Below are 13,152 nucleotides of genomic sequence, written 5' to 3' on the forward strand. Positions count from 1 at the left end.
CTTCACTTTCACACATTGGAGAAGGAAATGGCAACCCACTCCAGTGTTCTTGCCTGGAGAATCCCAGGGACAGAGGAGCTGGTGGGGTGCCGTCTATGTCTATGGGGTCACACAGAGTCAGACACGACTGAAGCGACTTAGCAGCAGCAGCAACAGAACTCTCTTACGGGGGAAAAAATGAAATTTTTGATCCAATATTTCTTTAAAATATGTGTCCTACAGTAGTGATAGGGACTAAGCTATTTTTAAATGTATTTATTCTTATTGACATAACATTTCATATGTAAAATGTTTATAACATTTCATGTGTAAAACCTTATATTTCTGCTTCTGTATATGCTACAGAGCACTCAATACCACAAATTTCATTTCTGTTCTTCACCATGCAGGTTATCCCTTTTACCCATCCTGTTACCTTGCCCTTTTCTTTTGGGTAACCACTCCTTTGTTCTCAGTGTCTATGTGTTTGATTTTGTTTTGTTTGTTCAGTTATTTTGTTTTACATGTTTATTTGTACTTTTTTTTATATTCTATGTATAAATGAAATCACATGGGTTTTGTCTTTATCCATCTGACTTACTTCTCTTAGTATAATAGCCTCAGGGTTCATTCATGCTGTTGAAAATGGAACAATTTCACTTTTTGAAAATAAATACATATTATTTATCCATTCATATATTGATGGACATTTAGGTTGCTTCCATAACTTGGCTATTATAAATAATGCTGCCATATACATGAGGGTGCAAATAATTTTTTTTTTAAGATTTAATGTGATCGTATTGTTTGGATAAATATCCAGAACTAGAATAGCTGGGTTATATGATATTTGTATTTTTAAAAATCTCCATTCTGAATTCCATAATGAATGTACCAGTTTGCATGGCTACCAACAGTGTGTTATGGTTCCCTTTTCTCTGTATCATCACAAACACTTTATTGCTTGCTTTTTTTTTTTTTTGACACTATAAAGAATTTGTTTTCTTTTTCCTTTTTTGTAAATTAATGTATTTATTTGAATTGGAGGCTAATTACTTTACCATATAGTAGTTGTTTTGCCATAATTTTTTTATAATAACCATAATGATAGGTGTGAGATGGTATCTCATTGTGACTTTCATTTGTATTTCCCTAATTGGTGATGTTGAACACTTTTTCACATTCCTGTTGGTTATCTATATGTCTTTTTCAAGAAAATCTCTATTCTGTTCCTCCATCTATTTTTTTCATCAGGCTGTTGGGGTTTTAAAAATTTCTTTTGCTGTTGATTAAGTTCTTTGTATATTTTGGATAATAACCCTTTGTGGATATATCATTTGCAAAAATATGCTCCCAGACAATAGGTTATCTTCTGGTTTTATTAATGTTTCCTTTGCTTTACAGAATTTTTAGTTTGATGTAAACCCATTTCTTTATTTTTGCTTTAGTTTTCCTTGCCTGAGGAGATATATCTACAGATATATTGCTAAGACCTATGTAAAAAGTGCACTGCTTATGTTTTCTTATAGGAGTATTATGGTTTCCGATATTACATTCAAGTATTTATTCTATTTTGAATTAATTTATTCATGTGTATGGTGTGATACAGCATTTTTGTTTCAGTTTTTGCATACAGCTACCCACTTTATTGAAGAGACTATCCTTTCTTCATTGTATGTTCCCTATTTCCTTGTCTTAAATAAATTGTCCGTATATTTGGGGGATCTTAATTTTCATTCATTTATCTATATATCTTCTGTAAATGCCCACCCATTGTTGTGATTTCTATGGTTTTGTAATGTTGTTTGAAATCAGGGAGTGTGTTTCCTCCAACTTTGTTCTTTCATCTCAGGGTTATTTTAGATATTCTAGGTCTTTTGCAATTCTTTTCTTTGAAAAATGTGTCTGGCCTTTTAATAGAGGTTGCATTGAATCTATAGTTTGCCTGAGCTAATATGGACATTTTAAAAATGTTAATTCTTCCAATCCATGAGTAAGAAATATCATTCCATTTGTCTGTGTCTTTTCTAATCTCTTTCAACAGTGTCTGCTAGTTTTCAGGTCTTTCACATCCTTGCTTCCATTTATGCCTGTTTTATCCTTATTTTTGTAATTGTAAATAGAGTTATTTTCTTAATTTTCTTTCTGTCAGTTTATTGAACAACAAATTTTTGTGTGTTGACTTTATATCCTTCAACTTTTTGCATTTGCATATTTTTCGAGTTTTTTTTGTAGAGTCTTTAGGATTTTATATATAAAGTCAAGTCATCTGCAAGTAGTGACAGTTTTACTTCTTCCTTCTAATATGAGATTTTTATTTATTTTTCTTGCCTAATTGCTTTGACCAAGACTCCCAATATTATGTTGAATGAATGAGACAATAGTGGGCATCCACGTCTTGCTTCTGATCTTATAGAGATAACTTTTAGTTTTTCAGTGGTGAGTATGATGTTAGCTGTGGGTTTATCATATATGGCCTTTATTATGCTGAGGTATCTTCCTTTTCCCTGGGTTGGGAAAACCTCCTGAAGAAGGAAATGGCTACCCACTCCAATATTCCTACCTGAAGAATTCTATGGACAGATGAACCTGATAGGCTACAGTCCATGAGCCCATCAGGAAGGCTCACAAGAGCCAGTTATGACTGATCAATAAGAGTCAGACACGACTGAGCAACTAACACTTTCACTTTCATGTCCCTCCTATACCCACTTTATTGGGAGTTTTGATCACAAATGGGTGTTAAATATTGTCAAATGCTTTTCGTGCATCTAAGGAGCTAATCACATGGTTTCATTCCTGTGATGTATCACGTTGGCTGATTTTTTAATATTAAACCATACTTGCATCCAGGAAGTAAATCCCACTTGGTCATGGTGTGTGACCCTTTTAATGTATTGCTATGTTTTATTTGTTAACATTTTATTGAGTATTTTTGCAGCTATGTTCATCAGAGCTATCGACTTGTAATTTTGTGTGTGTGTGATATCTTTGGTTTTGGTATCAGTGTGATGTTGACATATAATTTCAGAAATGTTAGGTGCATAGATATTAATCATTGCTGCGTCTTCTTGATGAATGACCTCCTTTATCATTATATACTGTTATCTTGTTAATAAGTCTCTTGTTACCTTTTTTGGCTTATGCGAGCATGCCTACCTCAGGTTTCTTTTGCCTGCCATTTTCTTGGAATGTCATGTTCCATCCCTTCTTTCCAAGCTGACGAGTGTCTTCAGACATGATTTGAGTTTCCTGAAGGCAGTATATATTTGGATCTTATTTTTAATACATCCACTCTGTGTCATCTGGCTGTTAACTTTAATCCACTTATATTTCGGGCAACTACTGATACAAGAAGACTTAGTACTGCCTTTCTATCTTGTGTTTTCTAGTTGCTCTACATCTTCATGATAAAAAAAGGATGACATGCTATCAGCAGAAAAGAAACTATTTTATCTGCATGTTATACAAACTTTATTTCTTGGGCTTCCCTGGTGGCTCAGACATTAAAGAATCTGCATGCAATGTGGATTTCATTCTTTTTCCTTGTGTTTCCATCTGCATTTTTGATGTGATGATTTACTACGATGTTTTTCTCACTTCCTTGTTTGTTTGTTTCATATCTCTGCTCTAGATTTAGGTTTTATGGTTACCATGAGGTTTGTACGTGTGTGCTTAGTCGCTCAATCATGCTGACCCTGTGACCCCATGCACTGTAGCCTGCTAGGCTTCTCTGTCCATGGGGATTATCCAGGCAAGAATATTAGAGTGGGCTGCATGCCCTCCTCCAGGGGATCTTCCCAACTCAGTGACTGAAGCCAGGTCTCCCACATTACAGGCAGATTCTTTACTATCTGAGCCACTAGGGAAGCTCAAGAAATGAAGTTTGTATAACACAGAGATAATATAGTCCCTTTTCTGCTGATAGCATGCTATCCTTTTTTATCTATTCAAGATTTATCTTTTTTCTCTCACCCTTAGTTTTCTTGATCACAATTATTATCATTTTTTTTTTTTACATTTTGAGTGTGTTATCAAATGGATGTAGCTATAGTTATTATTAGTTTTTTTGTTCCCTTCTTAATGTTTATGCTATAATTAACTGCTTAAAAACCTATTCTGACAGAGTTGCCATCATTTTATTTATTACCTTACTCAAAATTTTGTGTAATTTTGAGAACTCCTCCTGGACTGTACAGTGGATACTGAGGAATCTGCTGATAGCCAAATAGAGTCCCTTTGTTTTCTCTCAATGACTTTAAAATTATTTCTTTGTTATTGATTTTTGACAGTTTTAATATTTTGTGTCTTGGAGAAGATCTAGTTGCATTGAAGTGATTAGGTATTCTCTTAGCTTCATGGACTTGCACTTCAGTTCCTTCTTCAGATTTGGGATGTTCTCAGTTGTTATTTATTTAAATAAACACTTTGTTCCTTTTTCTTTCTGGAATACCCATTACCTTATTGTTGTCCTTCCAGAAAGGATCAGATAGATCTTGTAAAACATCTTCATTTTTAAAATATCTTATATCTCTTTCATTTTCTACTTGTATTCTTTCTAGTTTTCTACCTTTGAGCTTTCACTAATCCTCTCTTCCATGTGCTCTGCTCTATTCCCAATGCTTTCTAATGCATTCTTCATCTTATTTGTTGATTTCTTCAGCTCTAGAATTTCTGTTTGTTTTTTTCTTACTTTTAATATTTTGGATACAGTTCCTTCTTTTCCTTAATTTTCTTCCTTAGCTCATTGAACTGCCTTTTTGAGCTTTCCTGGTCCTCCTTACATTTCTTTATGACAGCTATTCTGAATTCTCTACAATTAGATCAGAGTTTACCATGACTTTAGTTTCTAAAAAGTTATAATTTCCTTTTTGTGATACTGGTCTTCCATGGTAGCTCAACTGGTAAAGAATCTACCTTTAATGCAGGAGACCCTGGATTGTTTCCTGGGTCAGGAAGATCTGCTGGAGAAGGGATAAGCTACCCACTCCTGTATTCTTGGGCTTTCCTGGTGGTTCAGCTGGTAAAGAATCTGGTTGCGATGTGGGACCTAGGTTTGATCCCTGGGTTGGGGAGATACCCCTCAATAAAGGAATGGCTATCCACTTCAATGTTGTTGCTTGGAGAATTCCATGGACAGATATTTCATGAGCTGTTCTGCTGGTAAATTTGTGGTTGTAACAATTTTCCACTTGATCTAACAATTCAACAGGTTAGGGATTAGGTTCATTTTTGTTTGTTTTTTGGTATATGGTGCCATCACAAATTTTTTTGGTTTCTCTTATCTAAACTGCCTCTGGTTATATTTGAGAATTGGAACTTCCCATCCTCCACTACCTCTTTCAGAGTTATGAGTCCATGTCCTCATTATCACTTCTCGTTGCTCACAGTAATCCATGGCTTACTGCTTTCAGTGTTGCAAGAGTTGCTGCTAGGGACATTTTGAGGGGTGGAGTCTTCTGTCACATCTAAGATTCTAAGATTCTCTGAGTTGCAGGCTTCACTGCCATCGTAGTAGCCCACTATGGGAAGCTCTGCTGCATCCTTTATTGTAAGTTTCCTGGTCTCTACCATTGTGTCTGCTTTTCTGCAGTGGCTGGGAAGCTAAAGTTGTGTTGGCTATATTTATGGTATTACTGAGTTTTCTGGGACCACAGGCTCAGCTGCCATGGCTGAGGGCCTAGATTGCAGACACTGAATCTGGTGCCCCCTTGGTTCTGCCTCCTCCGTGTATTCCAGTTCACTCACCTTTGTTTATTTATTTCTGTTTTGATTGCATTAAACTTTTTAGTTTGCATTGGAGTATACCAATTAACAATATTGTGATAGCTTCAGGTAGACAGCAAAGGGACTCAGCCATGTACATACATATATCCATTCTCCCTCAAATTCCCTCAAACTTTCTCCCATTCAGATTTCCACATAACATTGAGCAGAGTTCCCTGTGCTATACAGTAGGCCCTAGTTGGTTATGCATTTTAAAATATAACAGTGTCACTTTTAAATATAAAGATATGTGGATTTTTCTGGCACATAAGTCTGAGATACTTATTTTCTTGGGCTAAAAGATCACTGCAGATGATGACTGCAGCTATGAAATTAAAAGACACTTGCTCCTTAGAAGAAAAGTTTTGACCAACCTAGACAGCATATTAAAAAGCAGTGATGTTACTTTGCCAACAAAGGTCCGTCTGGTCAAAGCTATGGTTTTTACAATAATTATGTATGGATGTGAGAGCTGGACTATAATGAAAACTGAGCACTGAATAGTTTATGCTTTTGAACTGTGGTTTTGGAGAAGACTGTTGAGAGTCCCTTGGACTGCAAGGACATCCAGCCAGTCAATCCTAAATGAAATCAGTCCTGAATATTCATTGGGAAGACTGATGCTGAAGCTGAAGTTCTGACACTTTGGCCACCTGATGGGAAGAACTGACTGATTAGAAAAGACCCTGATGCTGGGAAAGATTGAAGGTGTGAGGAGAAGGGGATGACAGAGGCTGAGATGTTTGGATGGCATCACTGACTCTATGGACATGAGTTTGAGAAAGCTCTGGGAGTTGGTGATAGATTGGGAGGCCTGATGTGCTGCAGTCCATGGAGTTTCAGAGAGTGGACACGACTTAGCAACTGAACTGTCTAACTGTCATCTGATGTGAGACCTCTGTTAATACAGATGGTTAATGGTCACTGGGGGAGGAGAAAATCTGGTTTCCTTCAGTGAAGTTGTGCTTTTCCCTTGGAAGTCAGATTCTAGCTTTAGTTTTAGCCCCTTTAAATATCCTGTACATTTTTCAGTATTGCTAAGTGCTATTATCAATACTTCTGAATCACCATCTGCCTTCTTTTACCCATATTTAACTTAGTCTCAACAAACTTTTTTTTTTTTTTTAATTTATAGAGGAGCCTGCCCCTTTTTTCTTGGTCAAAAAAGCATGCTTCTTTTTTCTCAGTATTAGGATTCCTTATCTTTTTGGAGGATATTATTCAATATATCAGCCTCCCAGAAGAAAAAATATAGTTACAGAAGAAAAGTCAGTTAAAATATAAATCTGGGAGGGTGGCTAAGATAATACTAAAATAGATATGGTATTCTAATAGAAGTAGTTAGGAATCGATAATCAAAAAAGTAAACAACTGAATATATGAAGGGGAAGAATATCTGTAATTTTATGAGAACAAAGTGGACCAGAATATGAATACTATAGAGGTAAAAGGAAATTACAAAACAAAATGGTTGTAGATGTTTTAAGAAAGCAGAAAAAAAAGAGTGTTAGGATATTATTTCAGTCCACTGTTGGGGTATAAAAGGGAAAAAGAGTAACAATGGAAATTAAAATAGGATATAAAGTTTATACTAGAAATGCACTTAATAATATCTATGTGATACAGCTAGAATTAAGAATATGCATATGCATACCTGATATGCTATTCAATCTTTACCTGAACCCAGAGTGTCTAACAAATTTGAAGAAAATGAAATTAGCACTGTCTTCTCATTTTTCTTTCATGTTCAAATGCAATTCCTAATCTTCAGTTAAATCTAAAATTTTAAAATAAAAAATATGCTGACTCATGGAAATAAAGAAGAAATTCATGGAATTAATGAAACTAAATTTCAAGAAATTCTCTCCTTAAAAGTTTCTGACAAAGCAGGAACTAGTCAAGGAATGAAAAAACAAGACATATGTCATTGTCAGAGAGGATCTTAATTTAACAAGGGAAATCTGTCTTCTAAAATATTTTATTCCTAATTTTAATGTTGTAAAAATTTTATTGATACCATTCACAGATAAATGTAGTCATGTAGATTATCACTTACCTTAAATCTAACTATGGAGAGAAGAATCCCTCAGGCTTTACTGATTTTACTTTTACTAACATATTTTAATATCTATTCAAAAGAAGTAAAAAAATAATAAGAAGAAAACAAATTTTACCACACAGTTTGTCAAATATTAAAAATAATTTGCTTCACCAAAAATAGTTGATTTTATAAAAGAGTTTTATAAACAATCATATTTACTGAATTTAGAATGAAGAAGGTATCAATATAAGAAAATTAAAAGGTTAATAGGCTTCTGAGCAAGAAAAAATTCAGTTTAGCATCAATTGCAGAGATTGACCTTAGAAGACAAAGCATGTTAATGATTTTCACTAAGAACATAGACATTATTTCATACTTCAGATATATTCTAAGGAATTTACATGTAGATTGCTGATTCTCAATGTAAAGATTATATTTCTATACATTAAGAGAATATAATTTTTATTAAGATTTTAATAAAAAAATTGACAGTAAAGTGAAGGTCTATGTGTTTTTAAAGTGAATAAAAAATACTTTAATACTTGGAAAATGAATATTTATATTGAAAGGGAATACATTATTTTCCTTATTTCCAATAATCAATGACTTCAATATTATACACTATTAAATGCAATAATTATATTTTCAGTGATTATAAATTGCAAATTAATCACTTTAATTTTTTTTAAATTTATTTTGGTTTTGCATATTTAGAATGTATATAGTCTACATGCAATTATTTGGAAAAATTGGAATTTTATGTCAAATAGAAAGTGAAATATAACTTAAGGGGCATTAAACTAACTTTTACAACACTAATGAATAGGTAAAGAAAACAAAGCAAGCCACGTTTGTATTATTTTTAATAACATTTGGTCATCCACTCAGTTTTAAAATTATCATGAATAACTCAGGTGTGGGTTTCCCTGGTGGCGCAATGATAAAGATTTCCCTGCCATTTCAGGAGACGTGGATTTGACCCCTGGATCAGGAGGAGTCCCTGGAGAAGGAAATGGCAGCCCACTCCAGTATTCTTGTCTCAAAATCTCATGATAACAGGAGCCTGGTGGGCTACAGTCCATGGGGGTCACAACAGAGTCAGACATGATTTAGCGACTAAAAAGCAAAAACAACTCAAAAGAGGAGTGTAGCAGCATAACACAGAACAACAGATTTAATTCAATTTGGTTTATTCTTATAGTCTCATGGTTATCAATAGCTCAGGTTTTTAAGTTGATGGAACCTTTTGCTGAAACTAAAATAAACTCATATGTTTAAAAGAAACCTGCCTGAAGCAAAGGATCTCTTAGTGTCAAGTTTATAACTTTAATAATACATTTAGTACTATTTTCTGGTAACACTCAGTTCAGTTCAGTCACTCAGTCGTGTTTGACTATTTGCGACGCCATAAATCGCCATGACTACTGGAAAAACCATAGCCTTGACTAGATGGACCTTTGTTGGCAAATTAATGAATCTGCTTTTTAATATGCTGTCTAGGTTGGTCATAACTTTCCTTCCAAGGAGTACGTGTCTTTTAATTTCATGGCTGCAATCACCATCTACAGTGATTTTGGAGCCCAAAAAAATAAAGTCTGACACTGTTTCCACTGTTTCCCCATCTATTTCCCATGAAGTGATGGGACCAGATGCCATGATCTTAGTTTTCTGGATGTTGAGCTTTAAGCCAACTTTTTTCACTCTCCTTTTTCACTTTCATCAAGAGGCTTTTTAGTTCCTCTTCACTCTCTGCCATAAGGGTGGTGTCATCTGCATATCTGAGGTTATTGATATTTCTTCTGGGAATCTTGATTCCAGCTTGTGCTTCTTCCAGCCTAGCATTTCTTATGACACACTCTGCATATAAGTTAAACAAGCAGGGTGACAATATACAGCCTTGACGTACTCCTTTTTCTATTTGGAACCAGTCTGTTGTTTCATGTTCAGTTATAACTGTTGCTTCCTGACCTGCATATTGGTCTCTCAAGAGGCAGGTCAGGTGGTCTGGTATCCCCATCTCTTTCAGAATTTTCCACAGTTTATTGTGATCCACATAGTCAAAGGTTTTGGGATAGTCCCTAAAGCAGAAATAGATGTTTTTTTGGAACTCTCTTGCTTTTTCGATGGCCAAGTGGATGTTGTAAATTTGATCACTGGCTCCTCTGCCTTTTCTAAAACCAACTTGAACATCTGGAAGTTCACGGTTCACCTATTGCTGAAGCCTGGCTTGGAGAATTTTGAGCATTACTTTACTAGCATGTGAGATGAGTGCAATTGTGCAGTAGTTTGAACATTCTTTGGGATTGCCTTTCTTTGGGACTGGAATGAAAACTGACATTTTCCAGTCGTGTAGCTACTGCTGAATTTTCCAAATTTGTTGGCATATTGAGTGCAGGACTTTCACATCATCATCTCTCAAGGTTTGAAATAGCTTAATGGGAATTCCATCACCTCCACTAGCTTTGATCCTACTGATGCTTTCTAAGGCCCACTTGACTTCACATTCCAGGATGTCTGGCTCACTACTCTAATGCAAATGATACCTTAAAACATAAAGCAATGTTTGGAAGAAAGGTTGAATTTCAAAGTGCATAAAATAACTTTTTTGGTACAGAGAATCCTCCTAAAAATATAAAGCTTCTAATGCTTGGAGCACTTTGAGGTAGCATCATACCAGTCATCACTCTCTAATATTTAATGAATCTCAAGATACAGGAGAAAAATCTCTTGCCAGGACTTCTCTGAGAGAGAAACTTCATTCAGTTCATGACAGGATCTGCACTTACAGCCCGACTTCACTGTGGTTAAAAGAATGCCCTTTCATATCTCCCTCCATCCCTTCATGAGACCAGCAGTATTTCAGAATGAAACCTGAAGAGAGACCATAAGAGGCCTGCACAGGCCAGTGGAAGCAACACTGGCTTCCCTTTGAGATGCTCTCATTGTTTACATGAGAATAGCAAGTTGACCACTTGGAATAATCAGTGAACAGAGAATCTCTCCACTAAAACATGTCAGTTAACATACAGCTCTGATTTGCATGGATCTGGGCCTGTCTGACTCTAGGTAGGAGGCACTTCAATTCACATCCCTTCTGATACATGGGCACCCGGCCAATGACAGGGAGCCAGCTGTCATAGCTCAACTCAGCCTGTATAGATTGCCTCATAAAACTGTAAATTTGAACCACATAAAACTGCTATTTTGCAGATCAAAAGGAGCAAAAAAATTAGCAATTTTTAAAATAAATCAATAATATAATAAAAGCAACCCACACTTCTTTCATGTGTCATTCAAGTCAAGTGGCTTCATTATAATATCAACTCCATGATTCAAGGCCTGTGCTGCTGGAATTTTTATGCTAACATTTTGTATAGTAAAGAGCTTTATAACTAAATCAATCACCAATTTAAAAGAAAATAATTAAAAGTAAGAAAGCAATTAAAATATAAATAAGAAGATAACTATTACTATAATTCAAAATTCATTTAATTTATGAGAATTTTATAATAATTACAAAGGAAGTTTAGAGGAGAATTGATCTCTTTACAGATTTTTATTCCATATTTGAAATCTAGATACTGAGAAGCAGCAAATAAATGCTAAATATAATTTTCAAAATAAAGTTAGTGAATATATTTCAGGTTTGAACTTTATATTAGACTAAATTTAAATCAAATAACTTTAGGAGCAGTGATTAATATAAAGTGGTAGCTCAAGAAGTCAGTGGATTGATATCTGGAAAAATCTCAGTATTCTGTGACAGGTTGAAAAAAATAATTCTTGCTAAAATGCTATCACAGTAAATTTAAAGCTAAAGAGTAATAACTTTGGGGGCTTGAAAGTAAGGAGATACATACTTGAAGTAAAGTATCTCTACTGATAGTCATAAAATATTAGAAGGCACAATAAATAATAATTTACTAATGTAAAATTTTCAAAGTGTTTTCTGTTGAAACAAGCTTTTAATGATGAACAGCATAGACAGAGGATATTGATATTTTTCCAGAGCTGATGGGCACACATTAGTCTTTCAGCTTTCAACTTTTCAACTTTCAACTTTCAATTTAATGTCATAGAAATGACATTAAATGAGTAATATATATATATATATAGAGAGAGAGAGAGAATTATATATATATATATATATATAAAGCAACCCAGATTTTGGTTTTATTTTGTTATATGAAGGCAAAAAGGGGCAAATAAGAAACAGTTTTCAAATTCTTCTCTTCACCCATCTTTACTATCTTATGTCTTTATTTTTAATTGAACTTGCCAGTAAATGATCCAATTGTATTAAAAAAATTTTACTTTCAGAAAATACAACCAACTTTTTTTTTTTTTTCATTTATTTTTATTAGTTGGAGGCTAATTACTTTACAATATTGTAGTGGTTTTGCTATACATTGACATGAATCAGCCATGGATTTACACGTGTTCCCCATCCTGTAGCCACCTCCCCCCTCCCTCCCTATCCCATCCCTCTGGGTCACCTCAGTGCACCAGTCCTGAGCACTTGTCTCATGCATCTAACCTGGACTGGTGATCTGTTTCGCACTTGATAATATATATGTTTCAATGCTATTCTCTCAGATCATCCCACCCTCGCCTTCTCCCATAGAGTCCAAAAGTCTGTTCTATACATCTGTGTCTCTCTTTCTGTCTTGCATATAAGGTTATCATTACCATCTTTCTAAATTCCATATATATGAGTTAGTATACTCTATTGGTGTTTATCTTTCTGGCTTACTTCACTCTGTATAATGGGCTCTAGTTTCATCCACCTTATTAGAACTGGTTCAATGTATTTTTTTAATGGCTGAGTAATATTCCATTGTGCAATATGTGTCATAGCTTTCTTATCCATTCTTCTGCTGATGGGCATATAGGTTGCTTCCATGTCCTGGCTATTATACACAGTGCTGTAATGAACATTGGGGCACATGTGTCTCTTTCAGTTCTGGTTTCCTTGGTGTGTATGCCCAGGAGTGGGATTGCTGGGTTAATGGTAGTACTATTTCCAGTTTTGTTTTGTTTTTTTTCCTTTAAGGAATCTCCATGCTGTTCTCCATTATGGCTATACTAGTTTGCATTCCCACCAACAGTGCAAGAGGGTTCCCTTTTCTCCACACCCTCTCCAGCATTCATTGTTTGTAGACTTTTGGATAGCAGTCATTCTGACTGGCGTGTAATGGTACCTCATTGTAGTTTTGATTTGCATTTCTCTGATAATGAGTGATGTTGAGCATCTTTTCATGTGTTTGTCAGCCATCTGTATGTCTTCTTTGGAGAAATGTCTGTTTAGATCTTTGGCCCATTTTTTGATTGGGTCATTTATTTTTCTGGAATTGAGCTGCAGGAGT

This window comes from Cervus elaphus, chromosome 28 (genome assembly GCF_910594005.1).
Source record: "Cervus elaphus chromosome 28, mCerEla1.1, whole genome shotgun sequence".
Classification (NCBI taxonomy): domain Eukaryota; kingdom Metazoa; phylum Chordata; class Mammalia; order Artiodactyla; family Cervidae; genus Cervus; species Cervus elaphus.